Source organism: Gobio gobio, assembly GCF_949357685.1.
Source record: "Gobio gobio genome assembly, chromosome: 12".
In the NCBI taxonomy this organism is placed as follows: Eukaryota; Metazoa; Chordata; class Actinopteri; order Cypriniformes; family Gobionidae; genus Gobio; species Gobio gobio.
In genome coordinates this window covers 147,501-161,112 of record NC_137105.1, presented here as the reverse complement: position 1 = coordinate 161,112, position 13,612 = coordinate 147,501, and the positions used below count along the sequence as shown (strand labels likewise).

At 47.8% G+C, this 13,612-nt stretch overlaps 1 protein-coding gene across 2 annotated transcripts in view; it reads right to left on the bottom strand.

The window, feature by feature from the left end:
- plcb4b (phospholipase C, beta 4b) overlaps positions 1 to 13,612 on the bottom strand; it is a 115,854-nt gene that overhangs the window by 99,903 nt on the left and 2,339 nt on the right. For both annotated transcript variants that reach the window (XM_079831024.1, XM_079831025.1), the window contains exon 2: positions 420 to 464. The gene's annotated coding sequence lies outside the window, so the exon portion shown is untranslated. The remainder of the gene's footprint in view (positions 1 to 419; positions 465 to 13,612) is intronic.

Here is a 13,612-nt window from a genome sequence, read left to right as displayed (position 1 = left end):
TCCAGGATTTTTCTGCTCATAATGGACTTCAATGGGAACCAACGGCTGAAGGTCCAAATCACTGCAGTTTCAGAGGAAGGGCTTCAGAGGCTCTAACCGACGGTACTTCCACCTGCGTCATGTGACCTTTCTGACGTGATGACATCATACGCCGTGAAGAAGAACAACAGTGAAGTTGAGCGTCTGAGGTTAAAGTGTATAAATGTGTGTGTGTGTGTTGTAAATGTGGCGATGGTTTGTCTAGATCAGACTCCATTCCTCGTCTGGGATTGGTCAGAGCCTCTGAAGCCCTTCCTCTGAAACTGCAGTGATTTGGACCTTCAGCCGTTGGTTCCCATTGAAGTCCATTATGAGCAGAAAAATCGTGGTCCAGGTTAATGTGAGTGAGAAAACATGCAGAAGATGAAGAACAAACTCACCAGCTGTGTGGAAAGTGATCTAAGGTGCGAGCGACATCTCGGGTCCTGTGAACACAAACACACAGAGAGACGAATGAAACCCAGAGGAAAGCAGGAGCAGAGACAGCACGCGAGCGGCAGCCGCGCAGGCTAACTCAACATCAACAACAACAGCCAGAAGCCGTGACTCATTGTGTTTGCATCTGCCTAATTAAAAAATAATAGTGCATCTTTCCATCCACAGACACACACACACACGAGAACAGCAACACGACACAGGGCGATCGCCTGCCCCTGATCACGCTTTCACGCTCTTTACATCTGCTCTAAAACACACATCTCTGATTTCAACGGGTCAGCTCTAACGGGTCAGCTCTGACGGGTCAGCTCTGATGGGTCAGCTCTGATGGGTCAGCTCTAACGGGTCAGCTCTGATGGGTCAGCTCTAACGGGTCAGCTCTGATGGGTCAGCTCTGATGGGTCAGCTCTGATGGGTCAGCTCTGATGGGTCAGCTCTGATGGGTCAGCTCTAACGGGTCAGCTCTGATGGGTCAGCTCTAACGGGTCAGCTCTGATGGGTCAGCTCTAACGGGTCAGCTCTGATGGGTCAGCTCTAACGGGTCAGCTCTGACGGGTCAGCTCTGACGGGTCAGCTCTGACGGGTCAGCTCTGATGGGTCAGCTCTGATGGGTCAGCTCTAACGGGTCAGCTCTAACGGGTCAGCTCTAACGGGTCAGCTCTAACGGGTCAGCTCTGATGGGTCAGCTCTGATGGGTCAGCTCTGATGGGTCAGCTCTGACGGGTCAGCTCTAACGGGTTAGCTCTGACGGGTCAGCTCTGACGGGTCAGCTCTGACGGGTCAGCTCTGACGGGTCAGCTCTGACGGGTCAGCTCTGACGGGTCAGCTCTAACGGGTCAGCTCTAACGGGTCAGCTCTGACGGGTCAGCTCTAACGGGTCAGCTCTGACGGGTCAGCTCTGACGGGTCAGCTCTGACGGGTCAGCTCTGACGGGTCAGCTCTAACGTGTCTGCTCTGACGGGTCTGCTCTGATGGGTCAGCTCTGATGGGTCTGCTCTGACGGGTCAGCTCTAACGGGTCAGCTCTAATGGGTCAGCTCTAACGGGTCAGCTTTGACGAGTCAGCTCTGATGGGTCAACTCTGATGGGTCAGCTCTAACGGGTCAGCTCTAACGGGTCAGCTCAAACGGGTCAGCTCTAACGGGTCAGCTCTAACGTGTCTGCTCTGACGGGTCTGCTCTGATGGGTCTGCTCTAACGGGTCAGCTCTAACGGGTCAGCTCTGACGAGTCAGCTCTAACGGGTCAGCTCTGACGGGTCAGCTCTAACGTGTCAGCTCTAACGTGTCAGCTCTAACATGTCAGCTCTAACGTGTCAGCTCTGACGTGTCAGCTTTGACGTGTCAGCTTTGACGTGTCAGCTCTGACGGGTCAGCTCTAACGTGTCAGCCCTGATGGGTCAGCTCTAACGGGTCAGCTCTAACGGGTCAGCCCTGATGGGTCAGCTCTAACGGGTCAGCTCTAACGGGTCAGCCCTGATGGGTCAGCTCTAACGGGTCAGCTCTAACAGGTCCACTCTAACGGGTCAGCTCTGATGGGTCAGCTCTAACGGGTCAGCTCTAACAGGTCAGCTCTAACAGGTCCCCTCTAACGGGTCAGTCCTGATGGGTCAGCTCTAACAGGTCAGCCCTGATGGGTCAGCTCTAACGGGTCATATGTACTACTGTACACCCAAAGCGCTTTACACTCATGTCAGGGGTCTCTCCTCAACCACCACCCCTTGGATGATGCGACAGCAGCCCCAGTACAACAGTGCCAGTGCGCTCACACACACCAGCTATTGGTGGAGAGGAGAGAGGCTGATAGAGCCCATTCAAAGGATGGGGATTATTAGGAGGCCATGATTGGTAAGGGCCAATGGAAGGAGTTTGGCCAGGACACCAGGGTCACACCCCTACACTTTTACGAGAAGTACCATGGGATTTTTAATGACCACAGAGAGTCAGATCCTCGGTTTAACGTCTCATCCGAAGGACGGATATGCAGGCATCTTAAAATATAAATACAATGTGAAACATGTTTATGTACACAATAAGTGCATTGTATCAAATTATTAATTTAAAATTTTAGTGCATGGTAGTTAAAAACCTGGCCACTAGAATGCAATAATTAAAAATTAATATGAAAAAAATACTCAAGCACAGAATAATGTGTAGGGCACTGTAGACACTCTAAGGCTGTCCACCAAAGCGTTGCTGGCGTCAATGGGAGCGCCGCGTTTTTAAACCGCCATGAGCATGACGAGGCGCTGAGCGTTCAGCATTTTTTACTGGTTGCGAGAGTTGAAGAATGTTCAACTTTGAGTAAAACGCTCATCACTGTCACTTTTCACCCAGCCGTCCAATCATAGTGGAGGAGGGGCGGGACTAATACAACATCGACCAACCGCCACATTCTGCGTGTACAACGTCAGCAGATGAAAACAAGCAGCATAATAACAGAACAAAATCATTTAAAACAAGAGCCAGAGCAAATACTTTACATTGTATTAGCATTTTTATATAGAATCAATACAGAAACAAACTCTCTGTGAAATGAGATGCTCGTAACACTATTCCACATCATAACAAGCAAAGAGTCTCAACTGAAACCTACTTAGGGTTATACTTAGGGTTACTTTCCTAAGATTTCACAATAAAATTAGGAATATATACATATACAAATATTTGGTTGTACCTCCTGACAAAAACAGTCAAAAATACTTTTAAACACTTTGCAATGTTATTATTTAACACATTGTCATTGACCCATATGGGTGTGTGTGTGATAACAGACATGAGGAGTGAAGGGTTTAGAGCTCCTGGAACACACGAAGCCTGCGCCAAGAGACCATCTGAGCGCTTCAGGACATACAGCACATTTTACAGAAGTTAGAGAGACTCTCAAATCACACAACAACAACTAAACCTGATCCTGCAACACTAACCGCATCAGAGTAAGAGCCGTACTAACCTGAAGCCGAATCATAAACGTCCCAAACGCCTCACTCTCTTACAGATGAAACTCAGCCCTCACACTCTTACAGATGAAACTCAGCCCTCACACTCTTACAGATGAAACTCAGCCCTCACACTCTTACAGATGAAACTCAGCGTCTCACACTCTTACAGATGAAACTCAGCGTCTCACACTCTTACAGATGAAACTCAGCCCTCACACTCTTACAGATGAAACTCAGCCCTCGCACTCTTACAGATGAAACTCAGCCCTCACACTCTTACGGATGAAACTCAGCGTCTCACTCTCTTACAGATGAAACTCAGCCCTCACACTCTTACAGATGAAACTCAGCCCTCACACTCTTACAGATGAAACTCAGCGTCTCACACTCTTACAGATGAAACTCAGCGTCTCACACTCTTACAGATGAAACTCAGCCCTCACACTCTTACAGATGAAACTCAGCCCTCACACTCTTACAGATGAAACTCAGCGTCTCACACTCTTACAGATGAAACTCAGCGTCTCACTCTCTTACAGATGAAACTCAGCGTCTCACTCTCTTACAGATGAAACTCAGCGTCTCACTCTCTTACAGATGAAACTCAGCGTCTCACACTCTTACAGATGAAACTCAGCCCTCACACTCTTACAGATGAAACTCAGTACCTCACACTCTTACAGATGAAACTCAACGCCTCACACTCTTACAGATGAAACTCAGCCCTCACACTCTTACAGATGAAACTCAGCCCCTCACACTCTTACAGATGAAACTCAGCCCTCACATTCTTACAGATGACACTCAGCCCTCACACTCTTACAGATGAAACTCAGCCCTCACACTCTTACAGATGAAACTCAGCGCCTCACAAGATGAAACTCAGCCCTCACACTCTTACAGATGAAACTCAGCCCTCACACTCTTACAGATGAAACTCAGCCCCTCACACTCTTACAGATGAAACTCAGCCCTCACATTCTTACAGATGACACTCAGCCCTCACACTCTTACAGATGAAACTCAGCCCTCACATTCTTACAGATGAAACTCAGCGCCTCACAAGATGAAACTCAGCCCTCACACTCTTACAGATGAAACTCAGCCCTCACACTCTTACAGATGAAACTCAGCCCTCACAAGATGAAACTCAGCCCTCACACTCTTACAGATGAAACTCAGCCCTCACACTCTTCCAGATGAAACTCAGCGCCTCACACTCTTACAGATGAAACTCAGCCCTCACACTCTTACAGATGAAACTCAGCCCTCACACTCTTACAGATGAAACTCAGCCCTCACACTCTTACAGATGAAACTCAGCCCTCACACTCTCACAGATGAAACTCAGCCCTCACACTCTTACAGATGAAACTCAGCCCTCACACTCTTACAGATGAAACTCAGCCCTCACACTCTTCCAGATGAAACTCAGCCCTCACACTCTTCCAGATGAAACTCAGCGCCTCACACTCTTACAGATGAAACTCAGCGCCTCACTCTTCCAGATGAAACTCAGCGTCTCACACTCTTCCAGATTAAACTCAGTGCCTCACACTCTTCCAGATTAAACTCATTGCCTCACACTCTTACAGATGAAACTTACAACGTCTCACACTCTTCCAGATGAAACTCAGCGCCTCACACTCTTACAGATGAAACTCAGCGTCTCACACTCTTACAGATGAAACTCAGCGTCTCACACTCTTCCAGATGAAACTCAGCGTCTCTCACTCTTCCAGATGAAACTCAGCACCATACACTCTTACAGATGAAACTCAGCCCTCACACTCTTCCAGATGAAACTCAGCGTCTCACACTCTTCCAGATGAAACTCAGCGCCTCACACTCTTCCAGATGAAACTCAGCGCCTCACACTCTTCCAGATGAAACTCAGCGCCTCACACTCTTACAGATGACACTCAGCCCCTCAATCTCTTACAGATGAAACTCAGCCCTATCATTCTTACAGATGAAACTCAGCCCTCACACTCTTACAGATGAAACTCAGCCCTCACACTCTTACAGATGAAACTCAGCCCTCACACTCTTCCAGATGAAACTCAGCGCCTCACACTCTTCCAGATGAAACTCAGCGCCTCACACTCTTCCAGATGAAACTCAGCGCCTCACACTCTTCCAGATGAAACTCAGCGCCTCACACTCTTCCAGATGAAACTCAGCGCCTCACACTCTTCCAGATGAAACTCAGCCCTCACACTCTTACAGATGAAACTCAGCCCTCACACTCTTACAGATGAAACTCAGCCCTCACACTCTTCCAGATGAAACTCAGCCCTCACACTCTTCCAGATGAAACTCAGCGCCTCACACTCTTCCAGATGAAACTCAGCGCCTCACACTCTTCCAGATGAAACTCAGCGCCTCACACTCTTACAGATGAAACTCAGCCCTCACTCTCTTACAGATGAAACTCAGCCCTCACACTCTTCCAGATGAAACTCAGCATCTCACACTCTTCCAGATGAAACTCAGCGCCTCACACTCTTACAGATGAAACTCAGCCCTCACACTCTTACAGATGAAACTCAGCCCTCACACTCTTACAGATGAAACTCAGCCCTCACACTCTTACAGATGAAACTCAGCCCTCACACTCTTACAGATGAAACTCAGCCCTCACACTCTTACAGATGAAACTCAGCCCTCACAAGATGAAACTCAGCCCTCACACTCTTACAGATGAAACTCAGCCCTCACACTCTTACAGATGAAACTCAGCCCTCACACTCTTACAGATGAAACTCAGCCCTCACATTCTTACAGATGAAACTCAGCCCTCACACTCTTACAGATGAAACTCAGCCCTCACAAGATGAAACTCAGCCCTCACACTCTTACAGATGAAACTCAGCCCTCACACTCTTACAGATGAAACTCAGCCCTCACACTCTTACAGATGAAACTCAGCCCTCACATTCTTACAGATGAAACTCAGCCCTCACAAGATGAAACTCAGCGCCTCACTCTCTTACAGATGAAACTCAGCCCTCACACTCTTAAGGATGAAACTCAACTCTCACACTCTTACAGATGAAACTCAGCCCTCACACTCTTACAGATGAAACTCAGCCCTCACACTCTTACAGATGAAACTCAGCCCTCACACTCTTACAGATGAAACTCAGCCCTCACACTCTTACAGATGAAACTCAACTCTCACACTCTTACAGATGAAACTCAGCCCTCACACTCTTACAGATGAAACTCAGCCCTCACACTCTTACAGATGAAACTCAGCCCTCACACTCTTACAGATGAAACTCAGCCCTCACACTCTTACAGATGAAACTCAGCCCTCACACTCTTACAGATGAAACTCAGCCCTCACATTCTTACAGATGAAACTCAGCCCTCACATTCTTACAGATGACACTCAGCCCTCACACTCTTACAGATGAAACTCAGCCCTCACACTCTTAAGGATGAAACTCAACTCTCACACTCTTACAGATGAAACTCAGCCCCTCACACTCTTCCAGATGAAACTCAGCGCCTCACTCTTACAGATGAAACTCAGCCCCTCACACTCTTACAGATGAAACTCAGCCCCTCACACTCTTACAGATGAAACTCAGCCCTCACACTCTTACAGATGAAACTCAGCCCTCACACTCTTCCAGATGAAACTCAGCCCTCACACTCTTCCAGATGAAACTCAGCACCTCACACTCTTCCAGATGAAACTCAGCCCTCACACTCTTCCAGATGAAACTCAGCGCCTCACACTCTTACAGATGAAACTCAGCCCTCACACTCTTCCAGATGAAACTCAGCCCCTCACACTCTCACAGATGAAACTCAGCCCTCTCACTCTAACGGATGAAACTCAGCGCCTCACACTCTTACAGAAGAAACTCAGCCCTCACACTCTTACAGATGAAACTCAGCCCTCACAATCTTACAGATGAAACTCAGCCCTCACACTCTTACAGATGAAACTCAGCCCTCACACTCTTACAGATGAAACTCAGCGCCTCACACTCTTACAGATGAAACTCAGCCCTCACAATCTTACAGATGAAACTCAGCGCCTCACACTCTTACAGAAGAAACTCAGCCCTCACACTCTTACAGATGAAACTCAGCCCTCACAATCTTACAGATGAAACTCAGCCCTCACACTCTTACAGATGAAACTCAGCGCCTCACACTCTTACAGATGAAACTCAGCCCTCACACTCTTACAGATGAAACTCAGCCCTCACACTCTTACAGATGAAACTCAGCCCTCACACTCTTACAGATGAAACTCAGCCCTCACAAGATGAAACTCAGCCCTCACACTCTTACAGATGAAACTCAGCCCTCACACTCTTACAGATGAAACTCAGCCCTCACATTCTTACAGATGAAACTCAGCCCTCACAAGATGAAACTCAGCCCTCACACTCTTACAGATGAAACTCAGCCCTCACATTCTTACAGATGAAACTCAGCCCTCACAAGATGAAACTCAGCCCTCACACTCTTCCAGATTAAACTCAGCGCCTCACACTCTTACAGATGAAACTCAGCCCTCACACTCTTACAGATGAAACTCAGCCCTCACACTCTTACAGATGAAACTCAGCCCTCACCCTCTTACAGATGAAACTCAGCCCTCACATTCTTACAGATGACACTCAGCCCTCACACTCTTACAGATGAAACTCAGCCCTCACACTCTTACAGATGAAACTCAGCCCTCACATTCTTACAGATGAAACTCAGCCCTCACAAGATGAAACTCAGCGCCTCACTCTCTTAAGGATGAAACTCAGCCCTCTCACTCTTACAGATGAAACTCAGCCCTCACACTCTTAAGGATGAAACTCAGCCCTCTCACTCTTACAGATGAAACTCAGCCCTCACACTCTTACAGATGAAACTCAGCCCTCACACTCTTCCAGATGAAACTCAGCCCTCACACTCTTCCAGATGAAACTCAGCGCCTCACACTCTTACAGATGAAACTCAGCCCTCACACTCTTCCAGATGAAACTCAGCCCCTCACACTCTCACAGATGAAACTCAGCCCTCTCACTCTAACGGATGAAACTCAGCGCCTCACACTCTTACAGATGAAACTCAGCCCTCACACTCTTACAGAAGAAACTCAGCCCTCACACTCTTACAGAAGAAACTCAGCCCTCACACTCTTACAGATGAAACTCAGCCCTCACACTCTTACAGATGAAACTCAGCCCTCACAATCTTACAGATGAAACTCAGCCCTCACACTCTTCCAGATGAAACTCAGCGCCTCACACTCTTACAGATGAAACTCAGCCCTCACACTCTTACAGATGAAACTCAGCCCTCACACTCTTACAGATGAAACTCAGCCCTCACATTCATACAGATGAAACTCAGCCCTCACAAGATGAAACTCAGCCCTCACACTCTTACAGATGAAACTCAGCCCTAACACTCTTACAGATGAAACTCAGCCCTCACAAGATGAAACTCAGCCCTCACACTCTTACAGATGAAACTCAGCCCTCACACTCTTACAGATGAAACTCAGCCCTCACACTCTTACAGATGAAACTCAGCCCTCACAAGATGAAACTCAGCCCTCACACTCTTACAGATGAAACTCAGCCCTCACACTCTTACAGATGAAACTCAACCCTCACATTCATACAGATGAAACTCAGCCCTCACAAGATGAAACTCAGCCCTCACACTCTTACAGATGAAACTCAGCCCTCACACTCTTACAGATGAAACTCAGCCCTCACATTCATACAGATGAAACTCAGCCCTCACAAGATGAAACTCAGCCCTCACACTCTTACAGATGAAACTCAGCCCTCACACTCTTACAGATGAAACTCAGCCCTCACAAGATGAAACTCAGCCCTCACACTCTTACAGATGAAACTCAGCCCTCACACTCTTACAGATGAAACTCAACCCTCACATTCATACAGATGAAACTCAGCCCTCACAAGATGAAACTCAGCCCTCACACTCTTACAGATGAAACTCAGCCCTCACACTCTTACAGATGAAACTCAGCCCTCACACTCTTACAGATGAAACTCAGCCCTCACATTCTTACAGATGAAACTCAGCCCTCACAAGATGAAACTCAGCGCCTCACTCTCTTACAGATGAAACTCAGCCCTCACACTCTTAAGGATGAAACTCGACTCTCACACTCTTACAGATGAAACTCAGCCCCTCACACTCTTCCAGATGAAACTCAGCGCCTCACTCTTACAGATGAAACTCAGCCCTCTCACTCTTACAGATGAAACTCAGCCCCTCACACTCTTACAGATGAAACTCAGCCCCTCACACTCTTACAGATGAAACTCAGCCCTCACACTCTTACAGATGAAACTCAGCCCTCACACTCTTCCAGATGAAACTCAGCCCTCACACTCTTCCAGATGAAACTCAGCACCTCACACTCTTCCAGATGAAACTCAGCCCTCACACTCTTCCAGATGAAACTCAGCACCTCACACTCTTACAGATGAAACTCAGCCCTCACACTCTTCCAGATGAAACTCAGCCCCTCACTCTAACGGATGAAACTCAGCGCCTCACACTCTTACAGAAGAAACTCAGCCCTCACACTCTTACAGATGAAACTCAGCCCTCACACTCTTACAGATGAAACTCAGCCCTCACACTCTTCCAGATGAAACTCAGCCCTCTCACTCTAACGGATGAAACTCAGCGCCTCACACTCTTACAGAAGAAACTCAGCCCTCACACTCTTACAGATGAAACTCAGCCCTCACACTCTTATAGATGAAACTCAGCCCTCACACTCTTACAGATGAAACTCAGCCCTCTCACTCTTACAGATGAAACTCAGCCCTCACACTCTTACAGATGAAACTCAGCGTCTCACACTCTTCCAGATGAAACTCAGCGCCTCACACTCTTACAGATGAAACTCAGCCCTTACACTCTTACAGATGAAACTCAGCGTCTCACACTCTTACAGATGAAACTCAGCGTCTTACACTCTTCCAGATGAAACTCAGCGTCTCACACTCTTACAGATGAAACTCAGCCCTCACACTCTTCCAGATGAAACTCAGCGCCTCACACTCTTCCAGATGAAACTCAGCGTCTCACACTCTTACAGATGAAACTCAGCGCCTCACACTCTTCCAGATGAAACTCAGCGCCTCACACTCTTCTAGATGAAACTCAGCCCTCACTCTCTTACAGATGAAACTCAGCCCTCACACTCTTCCAGATGAAACTCAGCGTCTCACACTCTTCCAGATGAAACTCAGCACCTCACACTCTTCCAGATGAAACTCAGCGCCTCACACTGTTCCAGTTGAAACTCAGCCCTCACTCTCTTACAGATGAAACTCAGCCCTCACATTCTTACAGATGAAACTCAGCCCTCACACTCTTACAGATGAAACTCAGCCCTCACACTCTTACAGATGAAACTCAGCCCTCACACTCTTACAGATGAAACTCAGCCCTCACACTCTTACAGATGAAACTCAGCCCTCACTCTCTTACAGATGAAACTCAGCGCCTCACACTCTTCCAGATGAAACTCAGCGCCTCACACTCTTCCAGATGAAACTCAGCGCCTCACACTCTTCCAGATGAAACTCAGCGTCTCACACTCTTCCAGATTAAACTCAGCGTCTCACACTCTTCCAGATGAAACTCAGCGCCTCACACTCTTCCAGATGAAACTCAGCGCCTCACACTCTTCCAGATGAAACTCAGCGCCTCACACTCTTCCAGATGAAACTCAGCGTCTCACACTCTTCCAGATTAAACTCAGCGTCTCACACTCTTCCAGATGAAACTCAGCGTCTCACACTCTTCCAGATGAAACTAAGTGCCTCACACTCTTACAGATGAAACTCAGCACCTCACACTCTTCCAGATGAAACTCAGCGCCTCACACTCTTCCAGATGAAACTCAGCGCCCCACACTCTTACAGATGAAACTCAGCGTCTCACACTCTTCCAGATGAAACTAAGTGCCTCACACTCTTACAGATGAAACTCAGCGCCTCACACTCTTACAGATGAAACTCAGCACCTCACACTCTTCCAGATGAAACTCAGCGTCTCACACTCTTCCAGATGAAACTCAGCGCCTCACACTCTTACAGATGAAACTCAGCGTCTCACACTCTTCCAGATGAAACTCAGCACCTCACACTCTTACAGATGAAACTCAGCGTCTCACACTCTTCCAGATGAACGTCAGCACCTCACACTCTTACAGATGAAACTCAGCGCCTCACACTCTTCCAGATGAACGTCAGCACCTCACACTCTTACAGATGAAACTCAGCACCTCACTCTTCCAGATGAAACTCAGCGCCTCACACTCTTACAGATGAAACTCAGCACCTCACTCTTCCAGATTAAACTCAGCCCTCACACTCTTACAGATGAAACTCAGCGTCTCACACTCTTACAGATGAAACTCAGCGCCTCACACTCTTACAGATGAAACTCAGCGTCTCACACTCTTACAGATGAAACTCAGCCCTCACACTCTTACAGATGAAACTCAGCGTCTCACACTCTTACAGATGAAACTCAGCGCCTCACACTCTTACAGATGAAACTCAGCGCCTCACACTCTTACAGATGAAACTCAGCCCTCACACTCTTACAGATGAAACTCAGCGTCTCACACTCTTCCAGATGAAACTCAGCGCCTCACACTCTTACAGATGAAACTCAGCCCTCACACTCTTCCAGATGAAACTCAGCGCCTCACACTCTTACAGATGAAACTCAGCGTCTCACACTCTTACAGATGAAACTCAGCCCTCACACTCTTACAGATGAAACTCAGCCCTCACACTCTTCCAGATGAAACTCAGCGCCTCACACTCTTACAGATGAAACTCAGCCCTCACATTCTTACAGATGAAACTCAGCGTCTCACACTCTTACAGATGAAACTCAGCCCTCACAAGATGAAACTCAGCGCCTCACTCTCTTACAGATGAAACTCAGCCCTCACACTCTTCCAGATGAAACTCAGCGCCTCACACTCTTACAGATGAAACTCAGCGTCTCACACTCTTACAGATGAAACTCAGCCCTCACACTCTTACAGATGAAACTCAGCCCTCACACTCTTCCAGATGAAACTCACGGTTTCACACTCTTCCAGATTAAACTCAGCGTCTCACACTCTTCCAGGTGAAACTCAGCGTCTCACACTCTTCCAGATGAAACTCAGTGCCTCACACTCTTACAGATGAAACTCAGCCCTCACACTCTTCCAGATGAAACTCAGCGTCTCACACTCTTCCAGATGAAACTCAGCGCCTCACACTCTTACAGATGAAACTCAGCCCTCACACTCTTACAGATGAAACTCAGCGCCTCACTCTCTTCGAGATGAAACTCAGCCCTCACACTCTTCCAGATGAAACTCAGCGTCTCACACTCTTCCAGATGAAACTCAGCGCCTCACACTCTTACAGATGAAACTCAGCCCTCACACTCTTCCAGATGAAACTCAGCGCCTCACACTCTTACAGAGGAAACTCAGCCCTCACACTCTTACAGATGAAACTCAGCCCTCACACTCTTCCAGATGAAACTCAGCGTCTCACACTCTTACAGATGAAACTCAGCGTCTCACACTCTTCCAGATTAAACTCAGCGTCTCACACTCTTCCAGATGAAACTCAGCGTCTCACACTCTTCCAGATTAAACTCAGCGTCTCACACTCTTCCAGATGAAACTCAGCGTCTCACACTCTTCCAGATGAAACTCAGCGTCTCACACTCTTCCAGATGAAACTCAGCGTCTCACACTCTTCCAGATGAAACTCAGCGTCTCACACTCTTCCAGATGAAACGCAGCGCCTCACACTCTTCCAGATGAAACTCAGCGTCTCACACTCTTCCAGATTAAACTCAGCGCCTCACACTCTTACAGATGAAACTCAGCCCTCACACTCTTACAGATGAAACTCAGCCCTCACACTCTTACAGATGAAACTCAGCCCTCACACTCTTACAGATGAAACTCAGCCCTCACACTCTTACAGATGAAACTCAGCCCTCACACTCTTACAGATAAAACTCAGCGCCTCACACTCTTACAGATGAAACTCAGCCCTCACTCTCTTCCAGATGAAACTCAGCGCCTCACTCTTACACTCCTCCATCCACACACAGACACACCTCCGTCCACACACAGACACACACAGGCTT